At 50.5% G+C, this 25,529-nt stretch overlaps 1 protein-coding gene across 2 annotated transcripts in view; it reads right to left on the bottom strand.

Moving 5' to 3' along the window:
• The window catches only part of LOC140393051 (monocarboxylate transporter 12-like), a 215,666-nt gene extending 196,772 nt beyond the window's left edge, over positions 1-18,894 (bottom strand). Inside the window, exon 1 of one of the 2 annotated variants that reach the window (XM_072479006.1) lies at positions 18,483-18,894. The gene's annotated coding sequence lies outside the window, so the exon portion shown is untranslated. The remainder of the gene's footprint in view (positions 1-18,482) is intronic. The other variant, XM_072479001.1, reaches the window with a different exon arrangement.
• Positions 18,895-25,529: the final 6,635 nt, after the last annotated feature.

The following is a 25,529-nucleotide window of genomic DNA, read 5'->3' on the forward strand; positions in this document are numbered from 1 at the left end:
AATGCTCGACGCCTCGAACGACACTCTCTTCCCCACCAAGATCGCCACCCCCCGATTTTCTGCATCCAAACCCGAATGAAACACCTGGCCTACCCACCCTTTTCCAACCTTACCTGATCCGCCACCCTCAGGTGCGTCTCCTGAAGCATGGCCACATCCGCCTTCAGCCCTTTCAGGTGCGCGAACACCTGGGCCCGCTTGACCGGCCCATTCAGTCCCCTTACATTCCAGGTTATCAGCTGGATCAGGGGGCTACTCACCCCGCTCCCCTGCCGACTAGCCATAGCCCTTCCTAGGCCAGCCACGTGCCCGCGCCCCCCGCACGACCCGTTCCCCACAGCGGCAGACCCCCGCCCCCCTTTCCCCACAGCGGCAGAAACCCGCCCCGCCCGCCTCTACCAACCCCAGCTCCCCCTTGGCCATTCCAGCAGCAACCCGGTTCCCCCCCCCCGCCCCACCCCCGCCCCTCCCGGCTAGGTCCCCCCCTAGCTGCATTGCTCCCCCCATTGCACTCCCGTAGGACAGCTGACTCCTGCTAGCCCCAGCCACTCCCACCGCTCCATCGACCACCCCCCCCCAGTGTGGAACTTCCCTTCCCTCCCCTTGTCCACCAGCAGGCTCTCATCCATTCCACTCCCAGCGCGGGAGAAAAGCCCACGCTTCCCAGCTCCGGCCCCGCCCCTTCAAACCTAAGAACGGGGAAAAGCCCGCGTTTTCCATTCGCCTGGCCCCGCCTCCTCTGGCGCAGCTCCCTTTCCAGGCCCGGTCCCACTACCCCCAACTCAGGCCTCTCCCCCCCCCCCCCCCTCCCCCCCCCCCACAGGGCCCCATCTCTCCTACCAACCATCAATCCCCCAAGCAGTTTACCTACCCCCCCCCACCCCACCCCCCCCACCCCCGCAACGAGTCCACCCGGCGGACCTAATCAAAACAATGCCCAATCAACCCCCAAAAAACAAAGAACCCCCCCTCGAAACACAACACAACAATCCCCAACAATCCCTCCACCGTGACCCCTCGTCCCCGACCCTTAGTCCGAGTCCAGTTTTTCAGCCCGAACAAAGGCCCACGCCTCCTCCGGGGTCTCGAAATAATGGTGTCGGTCCTTATAGGCGACCCACAGACGCGCCGGCTGCAGCATACCGAACTTCACCCCCTTCCTGTGCAGCACTGCCTTTGCCCGGTTGTAACCGGCCCTCTTCTTCGCCACCTCAGCGCTCCAATCCTGGTATATCCGAACCTCCGCGTTCTCCCACCTGCTGCTCCGCTCCTTCTTGGCCCACCTTAACACACACTCCCGATCAGCAAACCGATGGAACCGCATCAGCACCGCCCGCCAGCACTCGGTGGGCCCCCTCCAGCTCCAAGGGCCCCTGAAAGGCCCCCGCTCCCATCAGCGAGTTCAACATGGTGACCACATAGGCCCCCACGTCCGATCCCTCCAGCCCCTCCGGGAGGCCCAGAATCCGCAGGTTCTTCCGCCACGACTGGTTCTCCATCTCCTCGAACCTCGCCTGCCATTTCTTGTGGAGCGCCTCGTGCGCCTCCACCTTCACCGCCAGGCCCAGGATCTCGTCCTCGTTCTCCGAGACCTTCTGCCGGACCTCCCGGATTGCCGCCCCTTGGGCCGTCTGAGTCTCCAGCAGCTTATCGATTGAAGCCTTCATCGGCTCCAGCAGCTCTGCTTTCAGTTCCTTAAAACAGCGCTGGAGAAGCTCCTGCTGCTCTTGCGCCCACTGCCTCCACGCTGCCTGGTCTCCGCCTGCCGCCACCTTGGTCCTCCTCCCTCGCACCTTTCTTTGCTTCAATGCCTCTTTTTTGATCGCCCCACTCCTGGTCCAAGCTATACACGATCGGGGGAATGTTGCTGTCTCCTTCCCACACTGGGAAACGTCGAACAAGCGCCGTTATGGGCCCTAAAAAGAGCCCAAAAGTCTGTTTTTAGCGGGAGCTGTCGAACGTGCGACTTAGCTCCGCATAGCCGCAACCGGAAGCCTGATTGGATTCTGATCTAACCGGCCTGCTACCATTGGCAAAATCCAGATCCCGGACGTGGAGTAGCGAGAAGCCAATAACCACCAATTAAGTCCAATCGCCATACCATTAACGGGAGGGACTCCCTATCAAAGGGTCACCCGTAATCCAACTGTGTGGGCAGCACGGTAGCATAGTGGTTAGCACAATTGCTTCACAGCTCCAGGGTCCCAGGTTCGATTCCCGGCATGGTCACTGTCTGTTGGAGTCTGCACGTTCTCCCCGTATGTGGGTGGCTCAAAGGTGTGCCGCCATTGGTGGTGGGTCACCCCTGGACTGGGAGGGTGGGTGGTCCAGTGCCCCCGGTCCCGGCATGCCACCCCCCAGATCGTGTATACCCATTACGGGGGCAACTCCAGCTGCTTCCTGTCTATTCCACCGAACACCCCCGTAACTGAGCTGTGGTAATATGGTGAAGGTCACTTTAACTCTCCCTCATGCAAACTGATGTCGGACAGCATGTGCTGCAGGAGGCTCCGCCTCAACAAGGAGATGGTGCGGCACTTGTGCCATGTCCTTGCGGACCTGGCACCAAGTGACAGAGGAGGATACCCCACTCCAGGTGGCCATCATGGTCACTGAAGCCCTGACATTTTACGTTTTGGGATCAATTACAACAACCAGACTTCAAAACAAATTCATTGGCTGGGAGTCACACCCCCACCCACCACCTCCCACCCCCCACTCGCCCCATTACACACACAGACTCACAACCCCTTCCTCAAATGGAGCGGATTTCCGGCAGCTCGACCTTGACTGCCAGCGGGATCACCCTCTCCAGCCGAGATCTATGGCATTTTATATGGCTCACCTACCCAACCGCCGGGGAACCCACCACGGGGAGGGCGTCGCCGTCGGGAAGGGCCAAAATAGGGCTGTGAAAGGACCGTGAAATGTGTTATATAAATGCAAGCTCTTCCCTGCTCTTGCATTAAATTCACATGAACTCAACCTGCCTTTCATATGTTGTTATCCAATCCACATTTGGGAAATACAAGATGATGGGTCATTATTTTTCATTATAATTGAGACCAGATGGGCAGCAAGGAGGCGCAGTGGGTTAGCACTGTTGCCTCACGGCACCGAGGTCCCAGGTTCGATCCCAGCTCTGGGTCACTGTCCGTGTGGAGTTTGCACATTCTCCCCGTGTTTGCGTGGGTTTTGCCCCCACAACCCAAAATATGCAGGCTAGGTGGATTGGCCACGCTAAATTGCCCCTTAAATGGAAAAAATGAATTGGGTATTCTAAATTTTTTTTTAAAATAAATAAATAATTGAGATCAGTCTTTGATGGATCCCACATGCAAATAGTCCATTAATGTTACAAACATGGAACAATTAGCTTTCAAGGGTTTTTTCAGTATCTTACGTCATTAATTTTGAATTTCAGTTTATTACAATATACCAGAGATCAAAAATAACTGCATCGAGCCTGCGGGCACGCACAACAGCTCTGCACTATTCACAGGCCATTGCACAAATAAGAAGGAACACTTTTTCTGATATTTACTGTTTTCTTAAAGCAGTAGTTAGCGAGGCAATCAATCAACCTATTATGAAATGTTTCTTTGTGTCTCTGGATCTAACATCATTTAGTATTGCATCTTGAACAGCTGCAGTTTAGCTAAATAATTGATGCTCCACAAATAATTGGACTTTGTTCATTTGCTCCCTTGATGCTGTGATATTAACTAAATATTGTAAAGTTTCATCAGTTATACTCCAAAGAGGACAATCTTATTGTAAGGACAAACACATTTGAAATCTGACAGAACTGCATATAAATCTATTTTATGAAAAAGAGTTCAATTAAATAAGCACTTTAGTCAGGAAATTGTACATATTAGCAGGCTTGATTCTTCATTTCATCAGTATCAGGTTCAACTTTCAACTTTGTAAGTAAATCAGGCAATAGTAGAATGGCCACCTGTTATACGCCCTGGCTAATTTCAGAAACATAGAAATTAGGAGCAGAGGGAGGTTATTTGTCCCTTTGCGCCTGCTCTGCCATTCAATATAATCATGGCTGATCCTCTATCTCAATATCATACTCCCGCTCTCTCCTCACACCCCTTGATGTCTTTAGAGTCCAGAAATCTATTTCCTTCTTAACTCTATTCAGTGACTTGGTTTCCACAGCCTTCTGGGATAGAGAACACCACAGATTCAACTCTGAATGAAGAGGTTTCTTCTCATCTCAGTCCTAAATGGTCTACCTTGTATCCTGGTACTGTGACCCCTTGTTATAGCCAGAGGAAACATCACCCTGCATCCAGTCTGTTCGAATTTTAAACGTTTCAACGAGGTCCCTTCCCATTCATTTAAGCTCCAGTGTCTGCAGGCCTAGTCAACCTAATCTCTCCTCCTACTCTCCATCACCTGTCCCTCCGCCCCATCTCCCTCCTATCCACTCCCAGCCTCCCAAACGGAACCTCCTCTCCCTACAAAGTATTCCTGTCTCCGTCACCAATTGGCAATGTTCCTCACAAGAGCACGATGAAGCAATGAATGATTTTTATCATTGGCTGTAACCGTTTGAAGGTCTACGTCTCCCTTTTTACTGGCTTTCTGTTTGCCTTACACTCTCATTGCCCCTTTCTCCATCCATCTCTCAAACACTTACTCTCATTATCATCTTGATGTATCTCTGTGTGACCATCCTGTTGTTCACAGATAAAAGGTTTAACATTCAGGGTTCAAACATCAATCTTGTACTCACATTTTTCGCATAGACCCTGGGCGGGATTCTCCACTCCTGCGCCGTCATGAACACCGTCGAAGTTCACGACGGCGCGGAACGGCCCCGGTCCCGACCGATTCAGGCCCTGACAATGGGCTAGGATCGGGGCCGCGTCATCTACACGTGCCAGGGCTTGTCGCCCGCGTAAAAGCGGCGCCGCATAGATGACGCGAACGGCGCCGCGTAATGGGCATCATCCGCGCATGCGCGGGTTGGACCCGCGCATGCGTGGTTGCCGTCCTCTCTAAATCCGCCCCGCAAGAAGATGTCTGACGGATCTTGAGGGGCCGCGAAGGAAGGAGGTCCTCCTTCAGAGAGGAAGGCCCGACGATTGGTGGGCACCGATCGCGGGCCACCCCACATCTGAGGTACCCCCGGTGCAGGATCCCCCCTCGCCCCCCCCCCCCCCCCGCAGGCCGCCCCCCCCAGCATTCACACACCGCTCACGACTGCAGCGACCAGGTGTGGATGGCGCCGGGGGGAACCCGCCGTTTTGGCCTGGCCGGTCGGCCCATCCGGGCCTCAGAATAGCGGGGGTACCGCAGAATCGCCATTTTGGGTGTCTCCGGCGATTCTCCGGCCTGCGGCCCACAAAACTCGACGGGGCCGTTCCCGCCGCTTGGGAGAATCGCGGGAGGGCGCCGGACCGGCGGCCCGGGAAATTTTGGTGGCCCAGGCGATTCTCCCAACCGCCGTGGGAGTGGAGAATCGCGCCCCCTGTGTCTCCTCTCTCATCACAGTCTGCACCAGCAACACAACTCCAACTTGACATTGGGGCTGAGGATTTTTGTCCAGACCCTCTGTTGTCCCTGTTACCCCTCCACCACCAACCGCACCCCCTGTTCTTTTCTCAATGACAGCACACAGAAATTATTGTAAAATACAAAATTATATTTCTTCCTACAATTGCTCTCTCTATTTCCTTCCACCTCAACTAGACCAACATATCTCCAATAGATTCTTGCCTTTCACCCCCATCGCAGTACATTTCACCCACTCGGTTATGTCCTGCTTCACACAGCCCTTTCCTCTGCATTGTGTTTTCCTGTCCCAATAGTGTCTCTGCTATTTAACCTCTCTCCAAAATAATCTCTCGCTTTGCCCACTCCCGTTTGATGAGAGACTTTCCCTATACTTTCTTTCTCTTGACTGGGAATCCCTTACAGCCAGGGGCTCGGATAGAGAGCAATTTGTTAGATGTATCCAGGAGGGCTTTTTGATACAGTATGTTGACAATCCAACCAGGGAGGGGCAATACTAGACTTAGTATTCGGGAATGAGCCAGACCAGGTGAATGATGTTTCAGTGAGGAAGCATTTTGAGCTCAGCGACCATAATTCCATAAGATTTTGAGTCGTCATGGATAAGGACGAGAATGGCCCACGGGATGAGGGTGCTTAATTGGGCCAGGGCCAATTACATCCAAATTAGACAGGAACTGGGGAATGCGAATTGGGAGCGGCTATTTGAGGGGAAATCCATGTCTGACATGTGGGATGCTTTTAAAGGCCAGCTGATTGAAGTGCAGGACACAAAAATGAAGTTAGAAATGGCAGGATTCGGGAACCATGATGACGAGGGAAATTGTCAGCTTAGTCAAAAGGAAAAAGGAAGCATACGATAGGTCTGGGCATCTAAAAACTGACAAACCCCTTGAGGAGTACAATGAAAGTAGGAAGGATCTTAAACGTGGAATTAGGACGGCTAAAAGGGCCATAAAAAGTCTTTAGCAAACATGGTCAAGGAGAATCCCAAGGCTTTTTATGCATATATTAGGAGTAAGAGGGTAGCAAGTGAAAGAGTAGGCCCACTTAAGGACAATGGAGGGAAGTTATGCGTGGAATCACAGAAGTGGGTGAAATCCTTAATGAGTACTTTGTATCAGTGTTCATCAGGGAGGAGGACATGGCGGATGTTGAGGTCAGGGATAGGTGTGTGAACTCTCTTGAAAACTTCAATATTTCAAAGAAGGAAGTATTGACTATCCTAAATTACATTAATAATAATAATCTTCCGGTGGCGGCCATGGAGGAGTAGGTCGCACATTTGATAGCTCCCGCCTGTAACGGACTTTTGGACCTTTTTCCCCTGTTTTTTTCGGATTTTATGGTATAAATCAGTGAAGAGTGAGATAGTAAGGAGAAATCCCCCTCCGATGTATGGAGAATTGGACCAGAAGTGGCCGTGTGAGATGACAAAGTCCTATAAGGGAGTCGCAAGCAGAGCTGGTAACACAGGACAGCATGGCGGAGAGCAAGGGCTGCAAGGAGACGGCACAGTGGTCGACGGAGCAGCTGGTGAAGTTTTTCGAGGATTGCTTCGCCAAGCTGAAGAAGGACACGCTGGACCCAATTAAGGTTTTGATTGATGAAGTGGTTCAGATTCAGGAAACCCACAGGAGAGCGATCCAGGAGGTCGAACAAAAGTTGTCCGAGCACGAGGAGTATGTAACCGTGCTGGAAAGCAAGGTGGGGATGATGAATGACCGCCAGAAAAGAATGCAGGAGAAGCTGGAGGACCTGGAGAATAGGTCCAGGAGGCAGAATCTCAGAATTATTGGCCTCCCTGAAGGCAGTGAGGGATCGGGTGCGAGTGCCTATGTGACGGACATGTTGGAGAAGTTGATGGGGGCTGGGGTGTTCCCTCGGCCCCTGGCATTGGACAGAGCGCACAGAGCCCTCGTGAGGAAGCCCAGAGCGAACGCCAAGGGCCATGGTGGTACGTTTTCACCGTTTCATGGACAAGGAACATGTTTTGCGGTGGGCCAAGAAAGAACGGAGTAGCAAGTGAAACATCATTCACCTGGTCTGGCTCATTCCCTAATACCAAGTCTAGTGAGTTGCGCATCATTCAGGACCTGGGAGCGGATTTGGCCAAGAGGTGAGCTGGGTTCAATCCGGCAAAAACAACCCTCTGTGGGTCACACATGAGGAACAGGACTTCTACTTTGAAACACCAGACGAAGTATGGACCTTTATTAAAGAAATGAAGCTGGAGGCGAATTAAAAGACACTTGAGCCTTGGAGAAGTACTGTGGCAGCGATTTGTGGTGCTGGATTGTATAAATTTAAGTAGTTCTATGTGAAATAATGGCTGTGTGGATGGTTAAAGGTTGATCTGTCTTGAAGGGACCTTGTTAGGCGGGGGGGGGCTTTGAATTTGGTTCTGCTTTTTGGGTGACTACTTTTCTAAAGTGACTGTTTCATCACTGTTTTTTCTGTTGTTTGTTCACTGAGGAATGTGATGCTTTTAAAATGTTTATTCATGTGGGGGGGAGAGAGGAGAGTACATTAGAGAGGCAGACTGCTTGGTGCCAGGGGCGGGAGCTATCGAGTCAGCTGACTCTCGGAAGCACAGTGGGGGATGAGCAGGTGTTAAGCTGGAGCTTGACTTGGGGGATTGGGTCTCTAGTGTTGTTGCTAGGGGGAGGGGGAGGGAGGGAGCTGCTTTGCTGACAGGGGAGGAACTGTTACTAGGGGAAATCGGGAACGGCGACAGCCCGAGTGGGAACTCGAGGAAGCGGGAAGCAAGCTCGAGGCTGGCCTAAAAAGGGTGATGGCTAGTCGGCAAGGGGGGGGGGTTGGAACCCCCCATCCAGGCTGATCACATGGAACGTGAGAGGACTGAATGGGACAGTCAAGAGGGCTCGCGTGTTCAAGCATTTGAGGGAACTGAAGGCGGACGTGGCAATGCTACAAGAGACACAGCTAAAGGTTATAGACCAGACGAGATTGAGGAAAGAGTGGGTTAGCCAAGTGTTCCACTCAGGACTGGACTCAAAGACCAGGGGGTTGGCAATCTTGATCAGCAAACGAGTGGCATTCGAGGCAGGGAGAATCGTGTCAGACAGGTACATAATGGTGAGTGGAAAGCTGGAAGGGGTGCGGGTGGTACTTGTGAGCATATATACTCCGAATTGGACGATGTGAAATTTATGAGACAGGTGTAAGGTAAGATCCCAGACTTAGAGTCACATAACCTGATCATGGGAGGGGACTTCAACACAGTCATTGATCCGGAATTGGACCGGTCAAAATTCAGGACAGGGAGGAGGCCAGCTGCGGCAAAGGAATTGAAGATGTTTATGGAACAGATGGGGGGGCGTAGACCCATGGAGGTTTGCACGGCCTAGGACGAAGGAGTTTTCCTTTTTTTCACATGTCCACAAGGTATATTCTCGCATCGACTTTTTTGTTCTGAGAAGGGCGCTAATACCGAAGGTGGTGGACACTGAGTACTCGGCATCATGCCCCGCACTGGGTGGATCTACGAGTTAGTGTGGAGAGAGGGCAACGCCCTCTGTGGAGACTGGATGTGGGGTTGCTAGCGGATGAAGCGATCTGTGGACGGGTTAACAAGTCCGTCCAGAACTACCTGGAAACAAATGATACGGGGGAGGTCTCTGCAGCGACGGTCAGGGAAGCTTTGAAGACAGCAATCAGAGGGGAATTAATCTCGATACGGGCCCACAGAGAAAATGTAGAACGGGCTGAGAGGGATAGATTACTGGAGGAGATACTCCAGGTGGACAGGAGATACTCGGAGGCCCTGGTTGCGGGGCTACTGAGGGAGCGGCGGAGGTTACAGGTGGAGTTTGGGCTGTTGACCACAGAGAAAGCAGTGGAACAGTTGAGGAAGGCAAGAGGGGCGATCTATGAGTACAGGCAAAAGGCAAGCAGAATGTTGGTGCACCAGTTCAGGAAAAGAGAGGCAGCCAGCGAGATAGGTAAAGAGTAGAGACGATAATACTGTCCTGGACCCAGCGGGGGTGAACGAGGTGTTTAAGGACTTTTATAGTAAATTATATGAGTCGGAACCCCCGGCTGGGGTGGAGGGGATGAGGCAATTTCTGGATCAGTTGAGGTTCCTGAGGGTGGAGGAGGACCTGGTGGAGGGGCTGGGAGCCCCAGTTGATTTTGAGGAAATAATCAAGGGGCTGGAGGGCATACAGTCGGGCAAGGCCCCGGGGCCTGATGGCTACCCGGTGGAATTCTAAAAGACGTTTTCAGAGATATTGAGCCCACTGTTGGTGAGGACATTTCATGAAGCAAGGGAGAAGGGAGTCCTCCCTCCAACAATGTCGCAGGCCTCGATTTAATTGATCCTGAAACAGGAGAAGGATCCGGAGCAATGCGGGTCACACAGGCCGATTTCTCTACTGAATGTGGATGTCAAACTGCTGGCTAAGGTACTGGCCACAAGGATAGAGGACTGTGTCTCGGGAGTGATAGGGAAGAGCAGTCGGGATTTGTAAAGGGCAGGCAACTCAAGGCCAATGTTTGAAGGCTTCTCAATGTTATTATGATGCCCTCAGAAAGAGAGGAGGTGGAGGTGGTGATAGCGATGGATGCAGAGAAGGTATTTGATCGGGTGGAGTAGAATTACCTGTGGGAGGCGCTGGGAAGGTTTGGGTTTGGTGAGGGCTTTATTGACTGAGTGCGGTTGCTCTATCAGGCACCAGTAGCAAGTGTGCATACGAACCGGCTGAGGTCGGGGCATTTTGAACTACACCGAGGAACGAGGCAAGGGTGCCCCCTCTCCCTGTTACTGTTTGCTCTGGCCATAGAGCCATTGGCCATGGCGTGAAGAGCCTCTAGGAACTGGATAGGACTGGTTCGGTGGGGGGGATGGGGGTGGAGCACCGGGTCTCACTCTACGCAGATGACATGTTCTTGTACATTTCGGACTCGTTGGAGGGGATGGGGGACGTATTGCAAATCTTGGGGGAATTTGGCAATTTTTCGGGGCATAAATTGAACATGGGGAAAAGTGAGATGTTCGTGATCCAGGCAAGACAGGAGAAGAGACTAACCCTTAGAATGGTAGGGAGGAGCTTTCGATATCTGGAAATCCAGGTGGCCCGGGAATGGGAGGTCTACACAAGTTAAACCTATCCCGGTTGGTGGAACAAATGGAAGGGGACTTGAAGAGATGGGTCATGCCCCCGCTATCACTGGCGGGGAGGGTACAGACCGTGAAAATGACGGTCTCTCCAGATTTCTGTTTGTCTTTCAGTGCGTCCCCATCTTCATCCCTAAGGCCTTTTTCAAGCGGGTGAATAAGATTATTTTGGGCTTTGTGTGGGCGAGTGAAGAAAGTGTTGCTGAAGCGCAATCGGGGGGAGGGTGGGTTGGCGCTGCTGAACTTCTGCAATTACTACTGGACGGCCAATATAGCCATGATTAGGAAGTGGGTAGTGGGGGAGGGATCGGCATGGGAGCGGATGGAGGCGGCGTCATGTAAAGACACCAGTCTGGAAGCATTGGTAACGGCACCTCTGCCATTCTCGCTGGCCCGATACTCCACAAGTCCGGTGGTAGTGGCGGCACTGAAGATCTGGGGGCAGTGGAGGAGATATAAGAGAGTGGAGGGAGCATTGATTTGGACCCCGATTTATAATAACCACAGGTTTGTACCAGGTAGGCTAGATGGCAGGTTCCGGAGTTGGCAGAGGGCAGGAATTGGAAGGATGGGGAATCTATTTATAGACGGGAGTTTTCCCAGCTTGAAAGCCTTGGAGGATAAATTTAAATTGTCAGCAGGGAATGGTTTTAGGTATTTGCAGGTACGAGACTTCCTGAGAAAACAGGTGCCAGCCTTTCCGCTGCTGCCGCCACAGGGGATAAAGGATGGAGTAGTCTCTAGCACATGGGTGGGAGAGGGGAAGGTATCGGATATTTACCAGGAGCTTTCGGAGGCGGAGGAAACTCCGGTGGAGGAGCTTAAGGGCAAGTGGGAGGACGAGCTAGGAGGAGAGATAGAGGTGGGGCTGTGGGCGGATGCCCTAAGCAGGGTTAATACTTCCTCATCATGCGCCAGGCTCAGCCTGATACAATTTAAGGTAGTCCATCGGGCACACATGACAGCGGCTAGGATGAGTAAGTTCTTCGGGGTTGAGGATAGGTGTGCGAGGTGCGCGGGAAGCCCACCAAATCATGTCCACATGTTTTGGGCATGCCCGAAGCTTGGCAGGATTTTGCTAAGGCAATGTCCACGGTACTAAAAACATGGGTGGTGCTGAGTCTGGAGGTAGCGATCTTTGGAGTGTTGGAAGACCCAGGAGTTCAGGGGGCGAAAGAGGCCGACGTCTTGGCCTTTGCCTCCCTGGTAGGCCAGAGACGGATCTTGTTAATGTGGAGGGACTCAAAGCCCCCGAGTCCTGAGTTAGTGACATGGCTGGGTTTCTCAGTCTCGAGAAAATAAAGTTTGCCTTAAGAGTGTCAATGTTAGGGTTCTCCCGGAGGTGGCAGCCGTTCGTCGACTTTCTCGGGGGAAATTAAAATGTCAGCAGAAGCAGTATTCCAAAGGGGGGGTGGGATTGTTGTTGTATGGTTGAGGTGTGTGAAGATTGGGCTGGGGGGGGAAATGTTTATTTTACCATGTTGATGTCATTGTTTATGTTACTGTTATAAAAATTTTCAAATACCTTAATAAAATATTCTTAAAAAAAAAAAATAATAGCTTATTGTCACCAGTAGCTTCAATGAAGTTACAGTGAAAAGCCCCTAGTCGCCACATTCCGCCGCCTGTTTGGGGAGGCCGGAACGGGAATTGAATCCGTGCTGCTGGCCTTGTTCGGCATTACAAGCCAGCTGTTTAGCGCACTGTTCTAAGGTAGACAAGTCCCCGGGGCCGGATGGGATCTATCCCAGATTACTGCGGAAGGCAAGGGAAGAAATAGCTGGGGCCGTAACAGGTATCTTCACATCCTCTTTGACCACAGGCAAGGTTCCAGAGGACTGGAGAATAGCCAATGTTCCCTTGTTTAAGAAAGGAAGCAGGAACAATCCAGCAAATTATAGGCCGTTGAGCCTGACATCAGTGTTGGGAAGCTTTTGGAAAAGATACTGAGAGACAGGATACATGCACATTTGGAGAAAAATTGACTAGTTAAGTGACAGGCAGCATGGTTTTGTATGGGGAAGGTCATGTCTCACCAACTTGATTGAGTTTTTTGAAGAGGTGACAAAGAAACTTGATGAGGGGAGGGCTGTGGATGTAGTTTCTATGGACTTTAGTAAGTCGTTTGACATGGCAGACTGCTACAAAAATTAAAATCATATGGGAATCGGGGTGGGCTGACGAGATGGATACAGAACTGGCTTTGTTATAGAAGATAGAGAGTAGCGGTGGAAGGGTGATTTTCAGAATGGAGATCTGTAGCTAGCGGTGTTCTGCAGGGATCAATGCTGGGACCTCTGTTGTTTGTAGTATATGTAAATGATCTGGAGAAAAATGCGAGTGGTCTGATTAGTAAGGTTGTGGATAACACGAAGATTGGCGGAGTTGCTGATAGTGCCGAGGATGGTCAGAGGATACAAAAGGCTATAGATAGATTAGGGACTTGGGCACAGAAATGGCAGATGGGAGTTTAATCCTCACAAATATGAGGTGACGCATTTTGGAGGATCAAATCAAGGTATGAATTATATTGTAAATGGCAGAACCCTTAAGAACAGTGACATAGAGAGATCTGGGTGTGCAGGTCCTAAAAGTGGCAACACAGGTAGCCAAGGTGATTAATAAGGCTTACGGCATGCTTGCATTCATCAACCGGGCACTGAGTACAAGATTTGGGAGATCATGTTGCAGCTATATAAAACCTGGGTTAGGCCGCATTTGGAGTATTGCATGCTGTTCTGGTCACCACATTATCAGAAGGACGTGGAACATTTGGAGAGAGTGCAAAGAAGGTTCACCAGGATGTTGCCTGGTATCAAGGTATCAATGTTGGCTACGAGGAGAGTTTGAATAAACTAGGATTGTTTTCACTGGAAAGATGGAGACTGAGGGGAGACCTGATAGACGTCTACAAAATTATGGGAGGCATAGACAGGGTGGATAGTCAGAGGCTTTTTCCAAGGGTGGAAGTGTCAATTACAAGGGGGCACAGGCTCAAGGTGAGCAGGGGAATGTTTAAGGGAGATGTGCGGGGTAGGTTTTTCGCCCAGAGAGTGGTGGGTGCCTGGAATGCACTGCCAAAGGATGTGGTGGAAACAGGCACATGAACAACATTTAAGAGGCAACTGGATGGAGGAAATAGAGGGATATGGACCGAGTAAGCGCAGGAGGTAGTTTTTTTTAGATAGGACACCATGATAATGATAATAATAATCTTTATTGTCACAAGTAGGCTTACCACACTGCAATGCAGTTACTGTGATAAAGCCATCGGCACAGGATTGGAGGGCCGAATGCCTGTTCTTGTGCTGTACTTTTCTTTGTTCTTTGTTCAATTCTCTATCTCTCTCTCTAATCCTTCCTTTATTAGGGTCACTCCTTATCCTTCCATTCTCAAACCAAACTTGGTGATATTATTACAGGTGACCAGTGAGCTGGTCATTATATCTGGAATCATAAGAATCAGAACTGTATACCTGTCTCCAGGCTTTGTGTCAAATTAATGCTGAATTCTGGTCAAATACGCCCGCAAGTGTCAATCTAGCTGGGATTTGGGGTAACTTATCGGCCAACAAATTCAAGAGAAAAATGACATAATGAGGCAGGACAATTCAGACCATCAGTTTCCTTCTAGCCAGTGTCCAGTTACAATTATTCCTTAAATGGGAGACTTTCCATCAAACGTCTTGAGCAAAAAACTTCAGGCAGCGATTTTTCATCATGTAAACAAATGGCAGTCTTTGCTGCCTCTGGAGTCTCAACAACCCTGCTCAGCTGGTATCAATCTAGTCTGAATGGGTTATTCAGCAGTCTACACATCAGATTGATTATGTGAAAGAGTTCCTACCATGTGAGTGAAGGACTGCAGCAGAAATTTATAATATTACTATGAATGGGGGGAGGGGGGGGATAGTGAATTGGCTCACCTTTATTTATCCCCTTTCGGTTGGTTACAACAAAGGTTTTTTTAGATAGGAGAAATTGTTCCCACTCATAAATTAAGGATCAATGAGAGGGCACAGGCTTAAAGAGATTTTCAAAAGAAGCAAATGTGATGTGAGGAATAACTTTTTCACAGGAGTCATTCAGGTCTGGAATGCACTGCTGGGAAGTGTGGTGGAGACAAGTTCAATCGAGGCATTCAGGAGGGCATTAGATGATTATATCAATGGAAACAGTATTCAGGGGTATAGGGAAATGGCAGAGGAATGGCACTAAGTTATAATGCTCATTTGGAGAGCCAGTACAGACATGATGAGCCGAAAGGCCTCCTTCTTTGCTGTAACAATTCTGTGAACTCCCAAACTTTGTACTTTTCATGCCTTCTTTTCAAGAGTGCTTCTTTGAAGTGGACCTTGACAACCCCAGGTGTGCAATTCTATGCAGGTCAAGGCAGCCAGTGCAATATATAGAGGAATCTTCCACACAAGTGATTAGTTTACAATTTCAGACATCAGGTAACCTGTGGCAGCCATTTCCTTGTATTTTTTTTAAACTAGTCCTCTTCAAACAGTTCAATGTTTTTTAGTTTTCTGATGAAGTTATAGGTAGTTCTCACTGTCACAACTTCCCATTGTTGTGGCAATAAGTGTGCACAAACATAGACTTAGAAAAACTGGGCTTAGAAACAACTTTTGGTCGCAGTGTGATTGATGTTCAGCAAAAGAGATTCTAACAGTAACTACACTGTTTAAATGTTCTAGAAACAGTACTGCTGAAAAACCTGAATTGTGTCTTGTACCTTATTTCTTAAAAGGTTTACGAAGTTTAAGCTCGTGATTCCAATGACTACCTTACAAAGATTGAACCCTCAATGTGCCCCCATCCCCACAACAATTAAAATCACTTCCCGTGAAACAGTTAGTGGGCACCTCATCATTTATCACTTTTTTCCCCAAAATGTTTTAACAGTTCCAACACGGCACCAGTTTAACTTTGAATCTTCCGGCTAAACTTTCCTGAGTGGTGTCAGATTGCACAATGGAAGGAACTGAGTCTTTTCAGTAATGCGGGCAGTTTGGAGCAAAAACATCTATTGCATAATGAATGATTGCATGAATTAATTCACTAAAACAAATGGCAGCAATTGCGTACATTGCCACAGCGGTATTTGCATTTATATAGCACCTTCCATGACCATAGAGTGTCCCAAAGTGTTTTACAGCCAATTAATTACTTCTGAAGAGTACTAATGTGGGAAACTCAGAAGCCAATTAGAACACAGCAAGCTCCTACAGCCAGCAGTGTGATACTATGTCCCTTTTGTGATTGAGGGATAAATATTGGACAGGACAAATCACCATGATTAATACTACAGGTACTCCATTCTTTCTGTTCAAGAAGTGGAACAGTTCATAAATGTCTATTTTTGCAGTTCCCAAACTCCCTGCCTGGATAACACAAGCACTTCTGAAAATGTTGCTCCTTGAAGATGCTGGATAAAGTCGCTGGTGGTGCTATATTTTACCATAGGAGTGAATTAGCCCACAGAGCTGCCAAGCATTGTTTCATAGCCACGGTCAATTAAGCCCATCTTGGATAACACTGAGGCAAGAGAAGCAAAGATGTGTTAGTCAAGCATGCATAGTGGTTAATTGCTGAATATGATTAAAAGGGGAATGGAAGGTGAGGGCTGGATTCTCTGTGGTCGGGATTCTCCATTGTGCCCGCAGCGCACCCTCGCCAGAGGCTTTCCCTGCGGCGAGGGGCTGCCCAGAATGGGAAACCCCATTGGCCGGCTGGCGGGACGGAGAATCCAGCTGCCGGCGGGGGCAGAAAACTGGTGTGGTGGGGCGGAGAATCCGGCACAAGATATCCCTCGGACTGTAGGTGGCATGAGCTGAAGCAAGACAGGAAGAAACCAAATGCACCCAAACATTTTATGAAGAATTCAATCCATTATGCAATACATCTCACACAGGGCGAATTGAAGAAAAAACACTCTGAATGTTCTTAGGAGGGCCCTGACTGAGTATTCCCATACAGTGATACTTTTGATGTCAACGGTTCAGAGGAAAGTAGAGCTGAGAATACAAGCCAGGACCTTATTGAATGGTGGAGCACACTTAAGGGACTGAATGGCCTACTTTTGCTCCTAAGTTCCTATATGAAAGAGCAAAGTTTTCACTTTGTTTTTCAGTGCTGTAGCCACTTGTCTTTTTTTTTTAAATAACAAAATAATTACTGTGCACCACTGAGCCTTAATTCATTCATCCAGTGATCGCATCATTTCCAAATGTAGCATCTAACCTCTGGTTGAAGACTAACATTTATGTAACAGCTTTCACAATCTCAGAACATTACAAAGTATTGCACAACCAATGGAGTGAAGGGAATTACTGATCCAAGGTAGGAAACACAGCGGTCAATTTGCACACAGCAACTTCCACAAACAGCAATTGGCTGAGAGATAAATATCCACCCCCATTCTTCAAAGTAGAGCCATCAGATCTTTTCGGAGAGAATAGGCAGGGCCTCACTAAAACATCTCATCTGAAATGACAGCACCTCTCAAAGATTCAGCACTCCCTCAGTGTCACATTAGATTGGAGCTATTGGGCGAGATTTGTTTTCTGGTGCAGCCCGCCCCCGCTAACAGCAGGATCCCCCGTCTCGGTAGCCAGCCCTTGGGGATTCCCATTGTGGCCACCCCCACACCATGGGGAAATCCGTGGGCGTGAGTGCACTGCCGGTGAAGCGGAGGATCCCACCATCAAGAATCCCGCTACAAATCTCCAGAGTGGACCCTAGAGTCCACAACATTCAGGGGCGACAGTGCTACCACTGAACCATGGCTAATTCATGGGGCGGCACGGTGGCACAGTGATTAGCACTGCTGTCTCACAGTGGCAGGGACCCTGGTTCGATTCCGACCTTGGGTGAATGTGTGGAGTTTGCACTTACTCCCCGTGTCTGCGTTGGTTTCCTCCAGGTGCTCTGGTTTCTCCCACAGTCCAAAGATGTGCAAGTTAGGTGCATTGACCATGCTAAATTGGGGATACAGGGCTAGTGTGGGGATTGGGCCTAAGTGCTCCTTCGAAGGGTTGGTGCAGACTCGATGGGCTGATTGGCCTCCTCTGCACTGTAGGGATTCGATTATTTCAGCCTTCTGAAAGAATATTCCATATAGTGGCCCGGGGGTCGATTAGCTCAGTTGGCTGGACGGCTAGTTTGTGATGTGGAACAACACCAACACACCAACAGCATGGGTTCATTCCTGTACAGGCTAAGGTTATTCATGAAGGCCCTGCCTTCTCAACCTTGCCCCTCTTGGAATGGCAACCCTCAGGTTAAATCACCACCAGTCAGCACTCTCCGAAAAGGGGGAAGAGCAGTCTTTGGCAAATTTCGCTCTGAGTGAACACACATCCCCCAACACCAGTGCTTAGTATATTTATGGACTAGTGTCTCCTAATTGCAAACCCCTTCCCTCCCCCTGCTGTTGAATGCAGGATTACATCAAATATGTGGCCAGTCGGCCCAATAAGTCCATGCTGGTTTTATGGTCCAGCCCAGCCTCCTCTCAGCCTTGCTGGTCTAAATCTATCGTTGTAAGCACCTATTTCCTCCTGCCTCAGAAAGTTGTCCAGTTTTCCATTAAAGTAATCTGGACTATTCGCTTCCACCACTCTCTCCCTTGTGTCAGCCAGTCCCACGCCCCCACTATTCTGTGGGTGCAGCAGTTTAATTGCGAATTCCCCACTGGCTTTCTTGGTGCCTTTTCCCAGACCCTCGGCGGTCTGATGCGAGGCATCAAAGTCAAAATGCGCCGTGGAATTGAACCAAATGCAACATGGAAAATACTCACAGGCGAACAACTCGCATCTCTGCCCCTCAGCCACATCACCTCAAGCGGCAGAGGCATCACATAGCTCCAGTCCAAATGCATTCCCAGATTCCTGCTTTACAAAGGGGGGCTCTGCCTCCCCTCCCCTCCCCCTCACCCCCCTTTCCTCTGCTCTCAGGCTCCAGGGGCTGGTGCTGTTTGTCAGCATTCACAGGCAGCGTGGCTATTTCCATCTCGAGATTCAATTTGATCGGGGCTGTTCCCTCTGACGCCTCCAATGGCAATGACTGTACCTTCTTGGGCAGGACACTCTCGGCTGGGAAAAGTCAAGGCAGCGCCGAGCAGCTCAATCAGTGTACGAGAGAGAGAACACACACTGAGCCTCCCCTCCCCGCCGGAAAGGATACTATCGTCTGGCCATTTCCTCAGCCACGCTCACTCACACTTGCCCGTGCAGTGAAACATTCGCTTGAAAAATTTGTTTTACTTCTTAACTGCGATCCGGAGCACATGTTGCGCAAATGCACTTACTCACCGGGGAGAGGTCTGACTGCAAACTAACTTGTGACCCTCCCTTGCCCCTGACTGTGCCTCACCCCAACTCCCGTTACTTATCTCAGATAAACACCTCCCCCCCAAACAACAAAACATTAACTCCCTTTCCCTCTGCATAGATGCAGCCCGACCTTTGCAGAGTAACCCCTTTCTGTTTTTGTACAAATAAATGTATCTCAGAATGCCCAGTTTAAGACATCTCGGATATTTACTTTTCAGCATTAATCTGCAAAGCACTTCCGACCTCCTCTTCCTCCCCAACACCATGCTCATCAAATCACTCCTGAAAAGCTCCTGATAAATAATACATTCATGAGCTGGCTTGGTTTCAGGAGTCTTTAATTTATATCTGATAGCCTCCACACCACCCCGGCCAGCGTCCCAGTGGACTCTGGCGTTGTGAAAATAGTCATTCTGACCACAACACTCTGGCTTCGTTTATCACACGAAATACCCGTCACCTTTTTTTTCCAACAGGGAGAAAGAAACAACTTGCATTGAAATGGCACCCTTCACGTCCTCAAGTGCTCAACAAAGTGTTTTTAAAGTGGTATCATTGCTACGATGTTTGAAACAGCAGCCGCCTTGACCACAGTAGGTTCCCATCAAGAGCAATTAATGACCAAAGTATTCGTTGATGAGTAATGTTGGTTGAGGAATTAATATTGATCAGGAAATATAGTCCCATCAGCTCCTTTATCCTGAACACAGTCAGGTCCTAGAGGAAGGGGGAAGTGGTGGATGGGGTAGGAAGAGGGAAGTGGTGGGAGGGGGTTACCCAAAGGTTGCCCTGGTGAATCCTCTTCAGAGGTTCCAAGGTAAGGTTTTGGACAGCAATTGCGCAGGAAATTCAAACTTCTGCTGGGCAATTGCATTGTACTGGGCACCATCTAAAGATGTTACTTAAGTCACAAACACTGGATGGTTCCAACATGGTTATATCAAGTTACCTGGAAAAGTTAGAAGAATTAAAACCACTGCTAATTTCTGGATAACTATTGCACAAACCCACACTGACCCCTGCACAAGACTCTCTCAGCAACCAAGACACCCCCACGCCGAGGGTACTCTGCCCATCTCCCCCATGGGACTCCTTCACTCACCAACATAGGACTCCCTTCATTCACCATGGGACTCCTCAATATCCTCCACAAGACTCCCTCATGGGGACTGCTCCTCCAACCCCCCACCAGGTCCAACTTTACCCCGACCACGCACCCCCTCCCCAAGGCCTGACATCCCAACAAGCCCTGAAGACCCAACACACCACAACACCTACCTCCCTGCTCACCCCCCCGCCCACCAACCTAACCAACCCCAAGTCACCCCCTCACCAAGAACACCCATAAGGCCTAACACCCTCCCCAAGGGTGCATCCCTCCAGTCTGAGGCCTACCAACCCCCACTAGGCCTGTTTCCACTCATTCCCCCATCCACCCAGATACCCAACAACTTCTACTTGCCCAAGGCTCTAGCCCTCCCCTCCTCACTCCCCGAGAGGTCTGACGCCATCACCCCTCAACCACCCTGAGATTCAAACTCCCGTCCCCATGCCCCAAGGCTCCATCCCCTTCCACCTCTCCCCATCCACCCCCTCCAAATCACTCCTACTTACCTAATACACTTAGCTTTCACCCTGGTCCATTAAGTACCTTTAAACTTGATTGAGTCTTTAACTTACCTACTTTACAGCAGCTTGCTCCATTAAAAAGGGACTGTGGCTTTCTTTCCTTCAATAGGGCTGTACTCGACTCAGGGACAAGCTTCTCTGCCTGGATCTTGCCAGGTCTGAGTCAGAAAGTTGGGAGAGACAGGATTACAGGTAAGAAACTGGAATTGGAGTGGTATTCCAATGCTGATTGCCACTCCAGGGTATTTCACACCCCTAGCCAAGCTGTTTCAGTACAGCGACTACACTGACACCTACCCGGCAATGTGGAAAATTGCCCACATGTGTCCTGTACAAAAGAAATAGGACAAATCCAACCCAACCAATTGCCACCCCATCATCCACTCTCAATCATCAGAAAAATAATGGAAGAGGTCATTAACAGTGATATTAAGCAGCACTTACTCAGCAATATCTGCTCACTGTAGCTCAGTTGGGTTCAGCCAGGCCCACCCAGTTCCTGATCTCATTACAGCCTTAGTTTAAAAATAGGAGAAACAACTGAACTCAAGAGGTGAGGTGAGAGTGACTACCCTTGACATCAAGGTAGCATTTGACGAAACAACATCAAGGAGCCCGAGAAAAACAGAAGTCAACGAAATGGGGGAATCTCTCCACTGGTTGGAGTCATGCCTAGCACAAGGAAGATGGTTGTGGTGATTGAGATAATTCATCTCAATGCCAGACATTACTGCAGGAGTTCCTCAGGATAGCATCCTAGGCCCAACCATCATCAGCTGCTTCATCACTTTTTTTTAACAAACAATTTTATTGAGGTATTTTTTGGCATTGTAAACAGTTTCAGATAACAGAAATGTGCAAACATCAATATAAAACCAATACTTCAATTAAACCATACTGCACATGCCCGCTCCTCTCCCTTAGACACTACCTGCCTATTTATCTCTCCTACTCTACTCTAATATCCCCCCTCCCCTCTTCCCCGCCCCCCCTCCCCCCCCCCCCCCCCCCCCCCCCGCTGACGTTCACTCTCCCGCGAAGAAGTCGATGAATGGTTGCCACCTTCGGGCGAACCCCAGTACAGATCCCCTCAAGGCGAACTTAATTTTTTCCATACCCAAAAAACTTGACATGTCCGAAAGCCATAGTTCGGTCTTCGGGGGTTTTGAGTCCCTCCATGCCAGCAGTATTCGCCGCCGGGCTATTAGGGAAGCAAAGGCCAGAACATCTGCCTCTTTCTCCCCCTGGACTCCCGGGTCTTCCAAAACCCCGAAAATTGCCATCCCTGGACTCATCACCACCCTTGTTTTCAGCACCCGGGACATGACCCTCGCAAATCCCTTCCAGTACCCCCTAAGTTTAGGACATGCCCAAAACATGTGAACGTGGTTCGCTGGTCCTCCCGCGCATCTAGCGCACTTGTCCCCTACCCCAAAGAATTTGCTCATCCGAGCTACCATCATGTGGGTCCGGTGAACGACCTTAAATTGAATCAGGCCAAGCCTGGCACATGTTGCGGTTGAATTTACCCTACTCAGAGCTTCCGCCCACAGCCCGTCCTCCATCTCCCTGCCAAACTCCTCCTCCCATTTGAGTTTCAGTCCCTCCGTTTGGGACTCTTCCCCCTTCATGAGCACCTAGTAGATATCCAAGACTCTACCATCTCCTCCTCCTCCTCTAGAGACTATTCTGTCCTGGATCCCGCTTGGCGGGAGGCGTGGGAAGGATGGGACCTGTCTGCGGACAAAGTCCAGCATCTGTAAGTACCTAAAGTCATTTCCCCTTACCAGCCCAAATTTCTCCTCCAAGCCCCTCAAACTCGCAAAGCTCCCCTCCAGGAATATATCGCCCACCCTCCCCACCACCGCCCACAGCCATGTTCGAAACCCTCCATGTTCCCAGGGGCGAATCAATGGTTATCACATATTGGAGCCCAGACAAACACACCCACCTCCCCTACATGCCTCCTCCACTGGCCCCATATCCGCAGGGCCGCCCCCACTACCGGGCTGGTGGAGTACCTGGCCGGTGACAGCGGTAGGGGAGCCGTGATCAGAGCTGCCAAACTGCTGCCCCTGCACAAAGCCGCCTCCCTTGTTCCCAAATAGACCCCGTACCCACCATCCACTTCCTTATCATGGCTATGTTAGCCGCCCAGTAGTAGTTGATCAGACTCGGCAATGCCAGTCCCCCCTCGCTGTGGCTCCTTTCAAGCATCGCCTTTCAAACCCGCGGGGATTTTCCCAGCCAGACAAAGCTCATGATGATTTTGCCAGTCCTTTTGAAGAAGGACCGTGGGATAAAGATCGGGAGGCACTGGAAGATGAACAGAAATCTAGGGAGGATTGTCATCTTTACAGTCTGCACCCTCCCCGCCAGTGACAGTGGGAGTGCATCCCATCTCCGAAACTCCCTCTTCATTTGTTCCACCACTCTAATCAAATTTAACTTATGCAACCTGCCCCAGTCTCATGCCACCTGTATCCCCAAGTACCGGAAACTTTGCCCAGCCAGCCTAAATGGCAGCTCCTTCAGTCTATTCTCCTGGCCCCTTACCTACACCTCAAACATCTCACTCTTGGCCATATTTAATTTGTACCCTGAAAACCGGCCAAACTTCCTCAATGTTTCCAGTATATTTTCCATCCTGGCCAGTGGGTCCGACACGTACAGGAGCAGGTCGTCCGCATAGAGAGAGACCCTATGTTCCACCCCCCCCCCCCTAGTCATTCCCTTCCACCCCTTCGCAGCTCTCAACACCATCGCCAGCGGCTCTATGGCCAGCGCGAACAGCAACGGGGAGAGTGGGCACCCCTGTCTGGTCCCACGATGTAGTCTGAAATAATCTGACATTATCCTGTTCATCCTAACGCTAGCTTTTGGGGCCTGGTACAATAGTCTGACCCAATTAACCAGTCCCTCCCCAAACCCAAACCGTCCAAGCACTTCCCACAAATAGCCCCACTCCACCCGGTCGAAGGCCTTCTCAGCATCCATTGCCACCACTACCTCCACCTCCTTGCCCGTCGGGGGCATCATGATCATATTAAGCAATCTTCTCAAGTTAGCTGTCAGCTGCCTGCCTTTCACAAACCCTGTCTGATCGTCTCCAATCACCTCCGGTACGCAGTCCTCAATTCTAATCGCCAGGACCTTGGCCAGGAGCTTGGCATCCACATTGATCAGGGAGATTGGCCTGTATGACCCGCAGTATTCCAGGTCCTAGTCCCGCTTCAGTATCAGCGAGACGGTGGCTTGCGACATCGGTGGCGGCAGGGTCCCTCTGTCCCTTGCCTCATTAAAACCCTTTTCAGGACCGGTCCCACTATCTCCGAAAACTTCTTGTAAAACTCTACTGGATATCCATCCGGCCCCGGGGCTTTCCCCGACTGCATGGCCTTTAGGCCCCCCAATACCTCCTCTGCTCTAATCGGGGCCGCCAGCCTGTCCACTAGTCCCCTTTTGGGAAGGTTAGTCCATCCAGGAACCTTTTCATCTCCTCCGGCTCTTCCGGGAGTTCTGATGTGTACAGCTTACTATAGAAGTCCCGAAATACCTTATTCAGTCCTGTCGGGTCCTCCACTCTGCTCCCCTCCCCATCAACCACTCTACTTATTTCCCTGGCCGCCTCCCTCTTCCTGAGTTGCTGCGCTAGCAATCTACTGGCTTTCTCCCCGTGCTCATACACCACTCCCCTCGCCTGCCTAAGTTATTCCACGGCCCTACTCGTGGATAGAACCCCCAGTTCCGCCTGCAATCTCCGTCTCTCCCTGAGTAGGTCCTCCCCCGGGGACCCCGCATGCTCCTCGTCTATCCGGTGAATTTCCCTAACCAATCTGTCCATTTCTGCTCTGTCCGCCCTGACCCGTTTGCGCTGCTTTCTGCTCTCCCGCAGTTTCATGCAGCTCTGCTTGCTCCTTAGCTCCCCGTGGCCGTCCTTTCAGTCCCGCAAAACCGGGGAATCAGGTCCTCAAATCCCGCCGGAGTGAGAGCCCCCGAATGTGCGGCTCACTCACTCATTTCCGCCACCAGAAGTCTCCAGCTGCTTCATCACTAACCTACCTTCCTTTCATCATAAGGTCAGAAGTGACAGGGTTTAACAATGACTGCACCGTGTTCAGCACTTTTCACAACTCCTCAAATACTGATGCAGTCTCTGTCCATATGCAGCAGAGCTTGGAGAACATTCAGACTTGGACTGATAAATGTCAGCTGTGCTACACAAATGCCAGGCAATTACCATCTCCAGCAGATGAATATCTAACCATCTCCCTTTAACATTTAATGGCATTACCTTGCTGAATCTGCCACTATCAACATCCTGGGTGTTACCATTGACCAGAAACTGAACTGGGCTAGCCTTATATATACTGTGGCTATCAGAGGAGATCAGAGGCTGGGAATCCTGCAGTGAGTAACTCACATCTTGGGTGGGATTCTCCGATCACCGACAGCGAACTCGTTCGCCGATTGGCCAGAGAATTCCCATTCACAACCAAATCGAGGGCGGCACCACTTTCAAGAAGCTTGGCCCCCCACCCCCACTCTCCAAAGCAGGCGTACTCAGAGAGTACACATCACGCCGTATCGATGGCCTCAGGACATTGCCTGAGGCCCACCCCCTGATGCTCCATCGCCGACCGGCCGAGTTCTCAACGGCGTCGGTCGCGTGTGGTCCCATCCGTCGGGAACTTGGCGTGGCTGCTGCGGACTCAGACCAGCGGCACCACAGTCGGGGGAGGGCCGATCTGCGGGCAGGGGGGAATTTGCCAGGATATGGGGGCACTGTTGGGGAGTGATCCAGGGCACGCGAGCCGGCCAAAGTGGGGGCACTATTCCCCAGACTGGGTCGGCGAGCGGCCGGAGCCATGTTGCATGGCGTG

Source organism: Scyliorhinus torazame, chromosome 16 (genome assembly GCF_047496885.1).
Source record: "Scyliorhinus torazame isolate Kashiwa2021f chromosome 16, sScyTor2.1, whole genome shotgun sequence".
In the NCBI taxonomy this organism is placed as follows: domain Eukaryota; kingdom Metazoa; phylum Chordata; class Chondrichthyes; order Carcharhiniformes; family Scyliorhinidae; genus Scyliorhinus; species Scyliorhinus torazame.